Below are 14,433 nucleotides of genomic sequence, written 5' to 3'. Positions count from 1 at the left end.
CCGGAAGATGGCACGGAGGACGACTGGCACTAATGGGGTTCAGGTGAGAAGGGGGTTGGAAGAAGGTCCAGCAGACGGAGGAATCCAGCACTAGTGACCCGTCCCAGTAGGTCGACACGGTCAAAGAGGCATCCGAGATGACGTGCAGTGCTTCACGAAAACACTTCAGGTCATCTCTCATGCCCCATTGACGCAACTCCACCCCAGCCAGGACAGGCTCAACACGGTCCCGGATTGCCACATCCGCAGGGAGAGGAAGGCCAGTTGTTGTGCGCTCATCCCCTTCCTGAGGACGGGTCTGGACGTAGGCATCCCTGCTGGTGCGGGATGATGCAGTCACAGGATCAGGGACAGGATTACACACAGGCACCTCCATGGCAGCCTGTGCTGCCTCCTGTCCCTGTCCATGGACTGCACCAATAGCACCAGTGGAATCCCCCCTCCAGACCCTGTGTCTGTCCCTTCCACGGCCTCCTCCTCAACCAAACCCCTCACTAACCTGGATGACTCCGTGCCATTTGCTCCATCGGACTCTGTGGGGTCTCAGCTTCCCCTTCTGCTGCTGAGGAGTCCACCTCCGACCTCCGCCTCTTGGACCTACTCTCGGCAGCTGCGGCAACGGATGCAGCACCAGACTCCTCACTCCCTGACGAGATGACAACATGGGAGGGGAGCTGGCCCTTGCATCTCCCGCTGGCGGTGGGATCCCTGCCGCTTTGCTCCACAGCACCGTCTCCGCCCTCTTCATCAGTTGACACTGCAGACAAGGAGAGATATAACACAGGCATCAGGGCACTGTACAATGGTCTGATAAACACATGACAGTTGTACATGAGTGGCAGTGTCAAACTTCAGACATGACATCACACTCTCCAACACACATGTCATTTCAACTCACACACATGAGCAAATCAACACACATGTTGCACCAGGCAGCACCATCCATACACAAACAACAGCATGAGCAGCCGAAAGTGAGCCTCACATCTCATGCAACACGGGCAGTGCAGAACACATGCACACACGCCACCAGACATACATGCATCTGTACATCTCCACCACCTGTCGCAGTGATAACATCGCCATCCATATCACATCTGGCAATCAGCCTCCTAAATGTCAGTGTCACATGCATCCATGGTGTATCACAGTTGCACATTTGTCTAATACACACACATGCACATGTACATAGTGCAGATACATGCAGGAGGAACCACCATCCATGTGTGACACCACAACCATGCCACTGTACATACACAGAAATTTAAAAATGTGTGCACCCACACCTGCATTTGGCCAGCATGCTTACCAACACATACACCATCGATGTGTCTCACACATGAGAGGACTTACATGCGGCAGGTTCATTTCCCTGTACATACACATGCATACATGGCCCTACAAAGACATATGTACAACCTGCACACTCCTGCCACACCTCAAAATGCACAGTGTCCAATCACTACGCATGTACACTTACCGCTTGACTCCAGACGAGTCTGCCTGTCAAGGACCTGGAGGTGGAGCGCTGGGCATATACGAACCAGGACCCTCATCTGGTTGTTAGTTAGGCGGACCCAGCACCCCTTGGCACCCGCTACCTTCAAAAGGCGCCGGGCCTTGTTGAGGGTCCTGGACCTGAAGTCCTCCCAGCACTTCCGGACGCGTTGATGGCAGCCATGATGTTCATCCAGATCCTCTTCCGTCCTTCATTGTCAGCACACAAACTTCCAAAGAGGGCATCATACTTCCACAGGACTTGCTCCACCAGGATACCAACTTCATTGGCACTGAAGCTGGTAGCCCTCTGCCTCTCTGGCTGGGGGTTGCCAGAGGTGCCAGATGGTGTTGTGTCTGACATGGCAATCCCAGAGGCAGGTGTGGGTGGGCAACTGGGTCCTGGGGCTGGGCTGTGGAGTGATGGAATACCAGTTGGGAGTCTTCTGTTCCAGCAGGGGTGGTCACAGCAACTGCACCCCTGCAGATGGCTGACGTGCAGGCACCAAACAGCAGGGCACGTGGGCAGCAGGCAGCAGCAGATGGTAGGTGGGAGCGTGCTCGGGGATCTGGGGGACAGGAAAATGGCCTTCTGGGCAGGAGTGTGGTCTTCCGTGTGTTGTTGCGTGGCCAGCTTGATACAGAGTGATTTGGCACGTGAAAAAACTGCACATCTGCCTGTAATTTGAGGAAAGGCCCTTAGCGCGTAAGCGCATCTGTGATGTGACACGCAAGGGCGTTTCCCTCAACACGGGTGCATGTTGATTGTCACGGGTGTCACTGCGTGCAATTGGAGGGAAGGGCCTTAGCGCATAAACGTGTAAGTGACGTAGCACGTGTGGGCTGGGTTAAAAGTTACGGGTAGGACGCCATTTTCTTGTACATGCTTTTTGTGGTGAGCGAGCGGTTGATTGTTGTACTTCTTGTCGGTTCACACGTGATTACTTCACAACGGTTCCAGTTCGTACTCCCTGTATACTCAGACATCGTTCAATTCTTCTTTTGGCGGGGGTGTTGCCAACACGCACACGTGTGTCTTTTTCACATGAATTTTCCAGGCAGACAGTGAGTCATGCACGTATTTTTCAACTGTGGTTGTCCCTGTCATGAACTACAGAACACATCCCTTTTGGACTTCCTGGTCCTTGTCACAACGGGGCGTTCCTTCCATAATACTCCCAACATGGTCGTCCAGCGTGAAACCCCTTTTTCGCTCCACGCGCTGGACGTAACGTATTCTATTAATAGACCACGCCTTCCGCAGCTGCGCGCGTCTCAATGCTATTGCAAAGTAGCCATCCGACGTGTGTACCATAGCTTGCGGTATTGTTTCCTTGTACCTGTCTATCTACCCGTTCCTTGCCCCTTCCTTTCCTCCCATTTCCTGGACTCGTGTGCAAGTTGCACATTCCCTAGTTCCCCGGATTCCTGGATCCGCGTCCAGGAAAATGAACGCACTCTGGAGTCGGAAGAGACTCGGGCAGCCTTGTTCAAAACCCATTCAGAGGTCATTGTAAGCTGTGTGTACCACGCGTACGCTTATTTTTGTGTTTCTGGGTGCAACAGCGTAGTGCAGGTTCTTCATAACATGCACATGGTCTACCAGGGGTTGCGTGCACGTTAAATATTGTTTTCGGGGTGCCTGTGTGTTGCGTGAACTGTCATCTTCCCCCAGGGGTCACAGACAGCCTTACTAGAGCACTATGGTACGTATTCCATCTAGTACCCTACCCCTTTCACCCCAATTGCCTAGGACAATTGTTTACTGCAACTCCCTGACGCACATCAACATCAGTGCCATGGTTGGGAGGCGACCAAGCAGTAAGGGAGGCAAAGGTGGCCGACCTCAAAGAGGTGGGCGCAGTAGGAGACGTGGCCCTGATGTACAGGGTGGCCCAAGTGGCCAGTGTGTGGAGGAGCAATCAGGGACACCTATGCCCCCCCAATGGTTCGGGGAGATGTAGCTGACACCATCCCAGCTCAGGCCTTGTTAAACCGGCCCATATTGTCAACCGAACGGGCACAGGATGAGCCTAAGCCACGTGTGGTGGTGAAAGTTGCTGTGACTAGGCCACGTGGATCTGGGGCAGCAATGTCATCTGCTGCCCCAAGTAGCCAGGGTGAGGAGGCTGCAGGGGCAGCTGCAGCTCAATCCAGCCCAGCTCCGAGTCTCCCAGCTGGGACAGTGTGGTCCAAGTCTATCACACCGAGGTTGGTCCTGCCAACATCACCCAGCAGCCAATGCCTGCAATGAGACCTTTGGTCATCGTGCCTTTGGCTACGTCCAGTGTCCAGTCCACCTGTGCTTCTGCCCCTACCAACCAGAGCGGCATCAGCCACTCAGGGTCCGCACCACCTTCCAAGAGGAAGAAGGGTGCTCTTGCGGTACAGGCTAGGACCTCAGACAAGGCTACCCACTCCGGCATGTCAGGGAAGCCTAGTTTCAATGATGCCGAACTAGATGCACTTGTGGGCTATGTGTCGCCCCATGGCCGCGAAATGGTGGTGACTGCAGGGTGCAAGACTACGACTGCTCAACGTAGGGCCCACTGGCAGACCATCACGGACCACATTAGTTCCCTTGGATTTGTGAAGCGCACAGCTGATGACTGCTCTAAGCGGTGGAATGACCTGAAACGCAGAGCAAAGAACAAGCTGGCTTCAAATCATGCCTCTACTCTGGTGACTGGCAGTGGGTCTCCACCAGAGGAGGAAGAACTCACTGAACATGAGTCTATCGCTGGAGCATTCATCACATAGGATCAGATCCAAGGTGTGGGAGACCTACCAGATCTTGAAGCAATGTCCGATGAGTGACCATGCATGTGTATGAAATCCATGTGTATGTTGCTTGGGTGATGTGTTCTGATTTAGTGCCAAGTGAGGCTGTGTAGTCATGACTGCTATGGGTCACCCATGTGGTCCCTCAAAAACATTCCCCAGACTTGTGTTTCCGTTTCACAGTATCCCTCTGACCACAGTTCACTTTTTGCACATGATTACTGCACTTGGACCTCAGCTGTTCTCTTGCCACAACATTGTTCATACTGTTTTCCTGTTCATTATGCCTGATTGATTGAATTATTAGCATTTTTACCACACATTTTTGTGGCCTACTGTCCCAAATGTGACATACTTCAGTCATAGATTACACCGCACAATGGGCCACATTTCTTGACTTATTATGGGAAAGATTTGTACAATCAGGCTGATTGAGTAATGTGCACCTACACATGGCCTGCACACAATCATTTTGGGGCCTTGTTTGAATGTTGAACATGACAATTGTATCCTCTCATGTTGAAGTGACCAACCATTGATGTATCCATGTGCAAGCCATCACTGCATCAGTGAACACTGGCTTTGTTGCAGCGTGTGGCACATGCATGTTTTCTCACTCTTTTTTCCATGTTTTGTTTCATGATGTCCATCTCACATGGATCGGTGACAGTACTGATTTGCTACCATCTGGGTGTCCTTGTCTAGTCTGCTATGGCTATGGTACATGGCGTCTGTGTGCTGGCATGTGTCATGTATGTGGATTGTCCATACCACTCACAGGATAATGTTTGATGCCAGTGCTATCCAGCATGCAGCACATGTGTTGGTTTTCCATCTTGGACTCATCAGTGTCTGCTTTTTGCCTCCCCTTCCAACTCATTGACAGTGCATGCATGCCAGAGTTATTGTGTGACTTGTGTCATTTATGTACTGGATCTCTGCCTCGTAATGCCTATGTGTGTGTGCTATGGTGCTCATGCCTGTTTCCATTAGTAATCTTTCATGTTTTTGCAGGAGATGAGGCACTTGATGCTGTTGAAAAGGAGGAGATGGCCCAGAGTCAGGAATACTCACAGCCACAACCGGGCACCAGTGGAGGAAGTGGGGTTGTGGTGGGTGAAAACCCAATCCTCCTACAGACCATCCTGTCCAGGGGTGTCTCTGGGTACACCTCCGGAGACCTTTATGAATCAGGTGCTGAATCGGACATTGAGATATATGTCCCAGCGCAGGTGAGTGTTTCTGGCAGGGATCCTGTTCTGTCCAACCCACCTGCACTGGGGGTAGATGCCTCTATGGGGATTTCATTGTTGGAAAGTCCACCTTTGGTGGTTACGGATGCAGGGTCACACTCCACAATATTTGCTCCTGTTCCTGGGCCAGCAGATCAAAGGAGGAATGCAGTCCTGCAGCCTCAGGCAGTGCCAGCACAGCAAGGTGCACATCACCTTGGTCCAAACAGGTGTGGTGCCCGCTACGCGGTGGCCATGTGCCACCAGGCAATACTGTGTGGGAGAAATCCATGTACACTATAGCAGCACAACAGGGGGTATCGTGTGAAATGATGGCTCAGGCAATGGATAGGGTAGCCACTCCCATTCTCCCCCCTGAAAGGCAGATGGAGGTCCAGCAGCAGGCAATAGAGTCATTTGCCACTCACACAGGGAGGACATATTGGCGTCCAACAGGGAGGGACGGGCTTGACTGGAGACTCTGTGCACAGCCATATCTGTAGAGTCACAGGCCCACAGGGAAGCCCTGATGTTGGAACACAGCTCCCTCAGAGATACTCTGTGTGAACTTGAGGTGTCCCAGAGTACAAGGGCAGAACAGCAGCTGGAGCAGCTGACACGCACACTGTCAGCTGAGCTCCAGGCAACCAGTCAGGAGATCCGGGCATCACATGAGGCCTTGCACGCAGAAATGCGTGCTTCCCGTGAGTTGCTGCATGGGGATCTCCATACCATCATCCTGCAGACCTAAACCTTTCAGACCCGCATGCTTGCTGCCATGGAGGAGCATGACATGGCTTTGCATGGTCTGCCTCCCATATCACGCCCACCTTCTAATGTACCATCAGAGGGTGATGACAGCAATGGCAGTTCTCCCACTGTAGCTTAGCCGTGCAGGCCATGAGCCCATGGAGGTATTTTTTTTTCTCAGCATCCACGAATGTGGGTGTTGGGGTGCACCCTGTACCTCGTCCCTCCTGTGTGGCTCCCCCCCCGGTCCACACATGGCCATTTTTGATTATTTTTTTTTAAACAGTGTGTTGCTTTGTGTGGCTCCCGTAGGCATCTACTGTGCATTCCAGCTGGCCACATGCAGGCTTGTCATGTATTTGGGTTAGATATTTGGTTTCCTGACACACACACTCCTTCTGCTTCCCCTTTCCATGGGCTTGCAAAGGGTGCGACCAAGTGACAGTAACTTACACAGTGACATTGGGTTCCCATAAGTTGTGTGGACAGTCTGTAGTGAAAACTGTGCATACATCCGTAGTGGGTATTGTTGTAGAAATCTCCACTGCATGGTGGATTTATTTATGGTTCTACATCCATGACTTTTTCCTTATATACATGTACCTTCATCATATCTTAACAAGCACGTCTACTTTGCAGATGCAGTTCATGTTGTATGCAGTACACCGAAACATTTGCCTACCAGCAACACTCTGCAGTTGGAAGGGGTCTTTGTGCTGCCTTAGTGAGGTTGTGAAACTTGCACTACTTTGATTTTTAATTGTCATATATTGCCACTGTTTGAACATGTACTGATGTTTTCTCTTGCTGGTAAGTATTTGTTCATGTGTGTTGTTTTTTTATTCATTATTGAGAGCAAATTGTCTGTGGCATGCATCCATTTGGGACAGCGCACTTTGTGAAACTTGTGTCATGTGTTGTGCATTTATGTGGTTGCTTTCACATTGCATGCCATGCCATGGTGTGTTCGGGAGGTGTTGGGTGACCTGCCACTATTTCGATGTGGTATTTTGCAAGGGATAGTCATTCATGCTGCATGAATTTGTGCCTTTTTCTGACACAGCATTGGGTGTCTTTGAGTAGCTACGGGTGCACACAATGTAGCACTTCCAGGCGAACAATCTCAGGCTGGTATGGTTGTGACAGTTGACTGTCCCTTTTGTCATCATCATTGATTGTGAGCTGGTATGTGCCAGGCCTGTGTGCACTCCACAGGGGTGGGATGTTAGGTGAAGTAATTTGCCACAAGCTGGGTCCTGGCTGCCTCACCACGTGCCCTTTCACCTCCCATGGGCAGCGGCCGTGCATGTGGTTGGGGATGTGGGGGCACCACCATGTCCACCGGCAGGTCCCGCCGGGTTGCAACGTTGTTCAAGACACATGCTGCCACTATGATCCTGCACACTACTGGGGGCGCATATAGCAGCTGGCCACCAGAGCGGTCAAGGGAGCGAAAGCGTGACTTGAGCATTCCGAATGTGCGCTCCACTATGCCCCAGGTTGCAATATGGGCTGTGTTGTATCTTACCTCGGGTGGTGTGGTGGGGTTCCGAATTTGCGTCATCATGTAGGTGCTCAGAGGGTAGGCACTGTCCCCTGAGGAGGTGATAATGGTTGTCATTAATCGGGTTTTCCCATTTCACAGTTTCTGACATGCATGTATGTGCAGAGGCATTTATACTCACCAATTAGCCATGTGTCGCCATGCCGGCCAGCTCTCAGGTCCCGGTTTAGGGGTGACATTCTAATAATGAAACTATCATGGGTGGACCCTGGACAGTTGGCATATACTGAGGTGATGATTCCCTTGGCATCACATACAACCTGGATGGAATGCTAGTGCTTGCGGTTCCGATAGATATGCTCAGTGGCCCTGGGTAGACATAGAGCCACATGAGTGCAATCAATGGACCATAGGATTTTGGGGAAGTGTGCCACCCCGTAGAATTGTTGGACAACAGCCTGCCTTTCTGCAGGTGTTCTGGGCATGCATATGTGCATGATGGCCAACCCCTGGTGTAGGCAGCGTGACTGCGTGGCCTGTGACACACCCCTCACTATGGCACTTGTCCGCTGATATGAACCAGTAGCCAAGAAGTGCAGTACATTGAGCACCTTTTCCAAGGGGATCAGTGCTTGGGAACACAGGGTGGGTGATGTGAGGTCATCCTCCCACTCCCTGACCAGGTCTAGGATTATGTGTGGTGGAAACCTGTACCTCCCATACACCTGGTCATCAGGCATCCCAAAAAGGCTGGTCGTGGGTAAAAGAATGTGGGGCCTGGCTATCCTCCTCCTACTGCGGTGTCCCACGGCCACTGCTGTGAGGAACGGTATATTAATTGTAGCGTCTGAGCTTGTTTGTTGTTTGCGTGCACTTTTATGCTGCGCAGGGCTGTTTATGCCTGCTTCCTGCTGGCGTACGTGTTTCCGCATCTTTTTTGGCGCACGCCTTTCCCCTGTTCGATTCCATGAATATGTGTTGTTAGCGTGCGTGTGGGCTTGCGAGCATTTACCTCCTGTACTCCCCAGTAATGCCCCCATTTTCATGCGTTGTTCCCCATTCCGCGTGTTACACCCCGTGTTCCACTCACTTTTCTTGTGTGCGCTACATGATGTGCGCTTTCCCTGTGCATGCAGCACACGCCATTTAGTGACGTGTGCACCCGCGTGCGCCACCCACGGATTTGGCGCACATACCAGGTTTTACTAGCGCAGCGCATTCCATGAATCGATGAACGGCTGCCTGCGCGGCTTTGGCACGCGTGCGCTGCAATTTTCACGCTTGCGTCCCCTTTTCGTTGCACATTTATTCCATGAATTACCCTATTCGTACCTTAATTTGACCGTTTAAAGCTAAGAATTCAAGACAGGCAATCCACACCACAATGAGAAGCACCAGAATATTTATTGCAAACAAGAACAACTCATTTAACTCCAAACGGAGGACACAAGGCAGATGATTATAGGATTCCAACAAAAATCCTGAAAAATGTGTGAGACAGAGTCACAGCAATGGCGTCAAAGCACTGCCTGAGCAGAGTGAAGAAATGTATGCAATCATCATTGTGCCGTCAGCAACAAGGAATGTCCTACAAACATGTATGACCCACTTGCAAAGCCAATTTCATCTCGTGTCGGGCTATCTACACGCAACTGTCAGTGAAATATAATATATATATTTTTTAGAACGTTCAACATCCATGCCTGAGATGTCACCCATGGTTAAATCATCTGGCTATGCAAAAACAAAAATACTAGCAGAGTTTTTTTACTGTTGGACTTTGTTTCCCACCTACAGAGCCTTTGAACGTCTGGTGGAAGCCAGAGATGAGTCAGTGTAAAGGACTTGATCATTTTTTACTTGGACTATTAGGCGGCACTTTAGCACCACTTATAAGCAAAACTATTGCATCGGAGTACAGGTAGGAGAGAGATGGCATGTGAAGAGGGACACGCGACTTATGCGTTTGGTGATTTATCCATCCATTGACAGCCTATTGCCATGGTAATCCCTATGGCCATTCCCACTCACTACCCTCCCCACCCCTCCCTAAACTGATCCTCCTGGGATCTATTTGAGATCCCTCAATCAAGCAATAATATCACACTTTAACCAGCCAGTGTTTTTTCTAAGCAGTATGATGAGAATTAATGGCTGAATTGGAGCTGTAAAATGCTACTGGTGAAATAAAAAATGTCTTAACCAAGAGTGCCATCAGCCAGTTGATTTATGTATCTTCCATAGACTGAAGTCCTGTTAAAAACAAGGAATGATAAAGTAAACAGTTTTGGCTTGAGATATTTGAGGAGCACTTGTCAATTACTGACATTATATGCTTTGGTAATCACCACATGTTCGAGCTGTTGCGATCTTACGCCCATGCTTGCTATTGTATTGTGTCAGCAGAAGAGCTTATGACTTACAGGTGCTAGAGCAGATGGTGAATGGAGGGCATGCAAGAAAAGCGGCAACCCCTTCTCCTTATCTACTGCCGACGCAGAAGCTAATGTTCCAGCTATGCCCCAGGAGACTTTTCCTCCCAGTGACCAGGCATGTCAAGGCCGCAAAATGCTGGGGGTGGTGGAAGTGGACTGTAATTTAGCAATACAGGAGAGAGCTGCATGGTCCCCGCAGTGAGACTTTATGCTCCATACTTGCACAAAGGCATATGCGATAGGAATTCCAATATGCACCAGTGCATACAGGAAACAGAGAAGGTACAAAGCTGAAAACACAAACTCCAATCCCCAACTTTTGGGAAGAGGCAGCAAACATATGAAAAAGGCAAAATGAATTAAGAAACTGTTATGTGTTGGAGACTGAGAAAGGTGCGAAGGAGAGATCTGCAGGCGGAGGAAGAAGGTAAAGCTGCAAGAGCTGGGAGGGAGGAAATGTCAAAGACTAAAAGAAACAGTTCGAGAGAGAGGAGGGGTTGAGCAAAAAGGAGGAGAAGGAAGTCGGAGGTAGTGTGGAGGAGGTAAGGGATGAATGAATGTTAGGGCGAATTTTCATTTCTTTGCTAATTTCCTGCCACCTTAGAGACCCCATCTCTTTTGCTGGACTTGGCAACTTTTAATTTTAACTTCTGAGTGAGTGGGATCTTTTTCTCGCTCTCTTATGTGTTTTTCCCTGGTTGAGATTTTATGTTTTCACTGTTTTTGGAGTCTGACAAACTCCATAGGCATCTTCTTTTTGTATAGTGACACACCCCACCCTCAGTTCAGTGTCACTAAGAAGTCCTTTGGATTTCTCTTAAGGTTTAACTACCTTTTCTACTGTTCCCAATAATGGTACGGTGAAATTGATCTTACTCACCTTTTACTTTGTATGTCGAGCACACACCAGTTTATGTGGGTCTTCATTTTTGCCATTTTCTGTTTGTGAGGACTATCTTGGCTTTTACTCTGTGCGTTGAGACAGGTTTGAGCACTTTGTGTGTTTTGCCAGCACAAAACCAGTACTGATTGGCAGACTGGATGTCTGTGAATGACAGCCACCCTGCTGTGTGATTAACAGCGTAGGCTGTGAATGAATGGAAAACCTGCATAAAAGCCAAGGGTTTTGGGCCCAGAGGCAGAGTCGACCACTGAAAGAAACATCTGAAGAAGAAATCATGAAGAGAAGCCCGCTGCAACCTCCTGGACCTTGAATTTCCCGGTGAAGCCCTGCTGCTGTGTTGACCTCCTTTTTTGCACCGGCAGAGAAGCTCCAGATAGAATGATTTCTCCCTTTGGGCTGGTTGGAACAACTAGCCCTGTGACAAACTCCACTTTGGCAAAATCCCTGACTTGCTCTGCCTCTCCAGTCTTGCAGAAGCCCAATGCCAGGGGTTGAGTGTGCATAACCAAGTATGATATGATATCATATGAAAGGTTATTTATAACGTGCTTAATAACCAGAGGTTTCAAGCGCGAACCAGGGGTTCAAACCTGTGTTGCTCCGTGTCATCTTGCTTCCAAGGCGAGTATGTTGCCTCTGAGATATCCTCTTGAGATTACAGATGGAGTACAATGTCGTTCACTGAACAAATCTGGCCAAAAGCTCCAGGAGCCTCCTAAAGACACTCCAGAATGAGGAAATCCAGATCCAGAGCCCCCTCACTAGAGTCCAAGACTGAAGGAGCAAGGATAATCCAACCAGAGATATTCTTTCTGCATCAGTGCTGTTCGCGAGGCGCTGAAACTGCAAAGTGCCGCTGAATCAAAGAGAGCCCATAGCTGCTGAAGTCCTTCTCGAGTACTGCTGCAGGAACCCTCCAGACGTCCTCCCTCTTGTCCCCACGACTGAGGCTCAGGAACAAGAGTCTGCTTGGCTGTAGCAAGACAGAATCCAGCTGGACACCATTTCTTCAAACCGTAGGTACTTCTTGGGCTTGGGGTACTTACCTTCTTACCTTAAATTGTGCTTTCTCACTTGAGAAGGGCACTTGCTTAACTTTCTGAGTTGATCTCAACTCCACTTGCACAGGATTAACAGCTTATGTTCCTTCAATGATCTTTTTAGAACTATCTGACTTTGTGAATAAGTGCATCAGAACTATAGACTTTGTCGAATTGACTTTTGCTGTCCTGGCTCCCCAAAGGCACCCTTCTGAATCCATTGACTTTGGCATTGCTTGTCCCTCATATGCTGTAATTTATTGAACACTTTTACTGCTGGGAAAGGCTTACCTAGATTTCATTGGAGGAGTCAAACTGTTTTTGCTTCATAAGAAAGTATGCTCTAACATTTCGATTTTCCTTAACCGTTCCTTCCTGAAACTCAGAGTCTAAATGTATATTGGTGTTGATGATAAATGTAATACTGTCCTTGTTTTTGAAGTCACTTCAGGGTGTAGGAGAAATTTATTAACATAACCAAAGTGTATTCACCAACTTTATTGATTTTGAAAAGTGATTCCAAAGTTTGCTTGACTGCTACAAACAATTGCCTTTTTAAAGAATGTTTAACTAAAACTTGATATGTAGATAAATACATATATCTATAAATGAAACTTTGAAAGTGTAAGTGTTACTTGGTTAAATGTATTGACTAATTTCATCTGTACAGCGTACATCTCACATTTACCCCTCTTGAGATAGGCTTGGCTGCTCAGTCACACTACCAACTTGTGTAGTACAGTACTATACCAAAAGGTGGGTTACCTAATACCAAGCAGATACATCTTCTGTAGTCTCGCACAGTGTGACTGCACCAATGTATACCTAACAATGATATAAGAGACACAAGTACCATCAAGGCAAGAGTGTTGTATGTGAAAAAGAAGCAGAATGTAATGGGAAAACCTATAGTAATAGAGGATGAGTAGAGACACCTGAGGAACATTTTCATAGAGAAGTGGAAGGATGAAGAGTGAGGAACCTTGACAGGCCAGATAGTAGGTGGACAGGATAACTCAGAGGTCTACTAGACCTGTTGCCATATCTGCGATCTGCTCTTATAAAACTATGAGCTCTTGGTGGACTGGCACCTTCAAGAAGTAGGAGAGAGGAGCATTTCTTCCCCCATATTCAATTTGCAAGATGCTCACCCAGGTAATTGAAGACATGAAGGACTGTAAGGGGCTTGGAATGTTTTGATATTCCTCAGACTGTAGAACCTTGCTAAGGAGGAAAACCGTGAGAAGATGTTTTGTAAAGACAGATCTCGGGAGAGGTCCAGTGAGGGATCTGTACTGACTGGGCTCCAATTAGAAATCAAAGACATTTATGCTGATTGGGTGTCTTGTTTATCTTGAGTTGAGACAGGGTTTCATGGTGTTTAGTCCTGAGTATATCCCAACACCCTAGGAAACGTCAGCCATGGTGTGAAACAGACGGGGACTGGCGAGAAATGCATACATATATTTTTGTTGATGTTTATTAATCTTCTCAGCTTGTGCTATGACTTGCTAATAAATCTTTGTGAGAACTGGATGCATGCAGCTGGTCATAATTATCTCACCTTCACTTGGGTACAAGGCACGTCAGCCACCATTAAAGGAAACACCTAACAAAGCTGTGTCTAGCATGAATCAGTGATATATTGGTGCCAAAATGGTGGTGAAATTAGTTGTTTGAATGACCATTTCAGCTGATACAAGGAGTTTACTACACATATCACTCTCAAGTACAGTACTTAAGATTGAATAGGTATTTTAAATGCATTCAGGATCATGTTTGCTACATTGTAAAGTTCTTTGATGTGAATTAAGCAATAATTCCCTAGCCGGGGGGGGGCATTACTGAGTCAGGTAATGCTCCAGGGTCCATAGTTGCAGGCCCGAGCATATAACAAAGGCCCTGGGGCATTACCTGACTCAGAAATTCCCCCCAAGCAAGGGGATATTTTTTCTATTAGTTTCTTCCTTTCCAAAACGCTCTGGCATAAAAAAATGGCCACCAGGGAGGGGAAAACAAAGACTGTCTTCCATTTCCATGGCAGCCATTGAAAATAATAAAAAAGTAAACAAACATAATGGCAGTCATGGGAAGGTAGAAGGAACTCCCTGCTACCTTTCCATGGTGGCAATTCGAAAAAATAGGTAAAAAGTCAACAAGAATAATGGCTGCCATGGAAAGGAAAGAAGGGACTACATGTAGTTGCTTCTTCCTTTCCATGGCGGCCTGTTGCAGATCGGGTAGTGGACACGCTGGAGACCGAAGTGTTTCCAGCGCATGTGCCCCTGGA

The 14,433-nt window shown here is 48.5% G+C and overlaps 1 long non-coding RNA gene across 1 annotated transcript in view; it reads right to left on the bottom strand.

Moving 5' to 3' along the window:
* The window catches only part of LOC138566349 (uncharacterized), a 72,992-nt gene that overhangs the window by 56,974 nt on the left and 1,585 nt on the right, over positions 1-14,433 (bottom strand). The gene's annotated exons all lie outside the window — the stretch shown is intronic.

This window comes from Ambystoma mexicanum, chromosome 2p (assembly GCF_040938575.1).
Source record: "Ambystoma mexicanum isolate Mex_15411 chromosome 2p, UKY_AmexF1_1, whole genome shotgun sequence".
Classification (NCBI taxonomy): domain Eukaryota; kingdom Metazoa; phylum Chordata; class Amphibia; order Caudata; family Ambystomatidae; genus Ambystoma; species Ambystoma mexicanum.
This window is presented reverse-complemented; position numbering and strand designations above follow the sequence as displayed.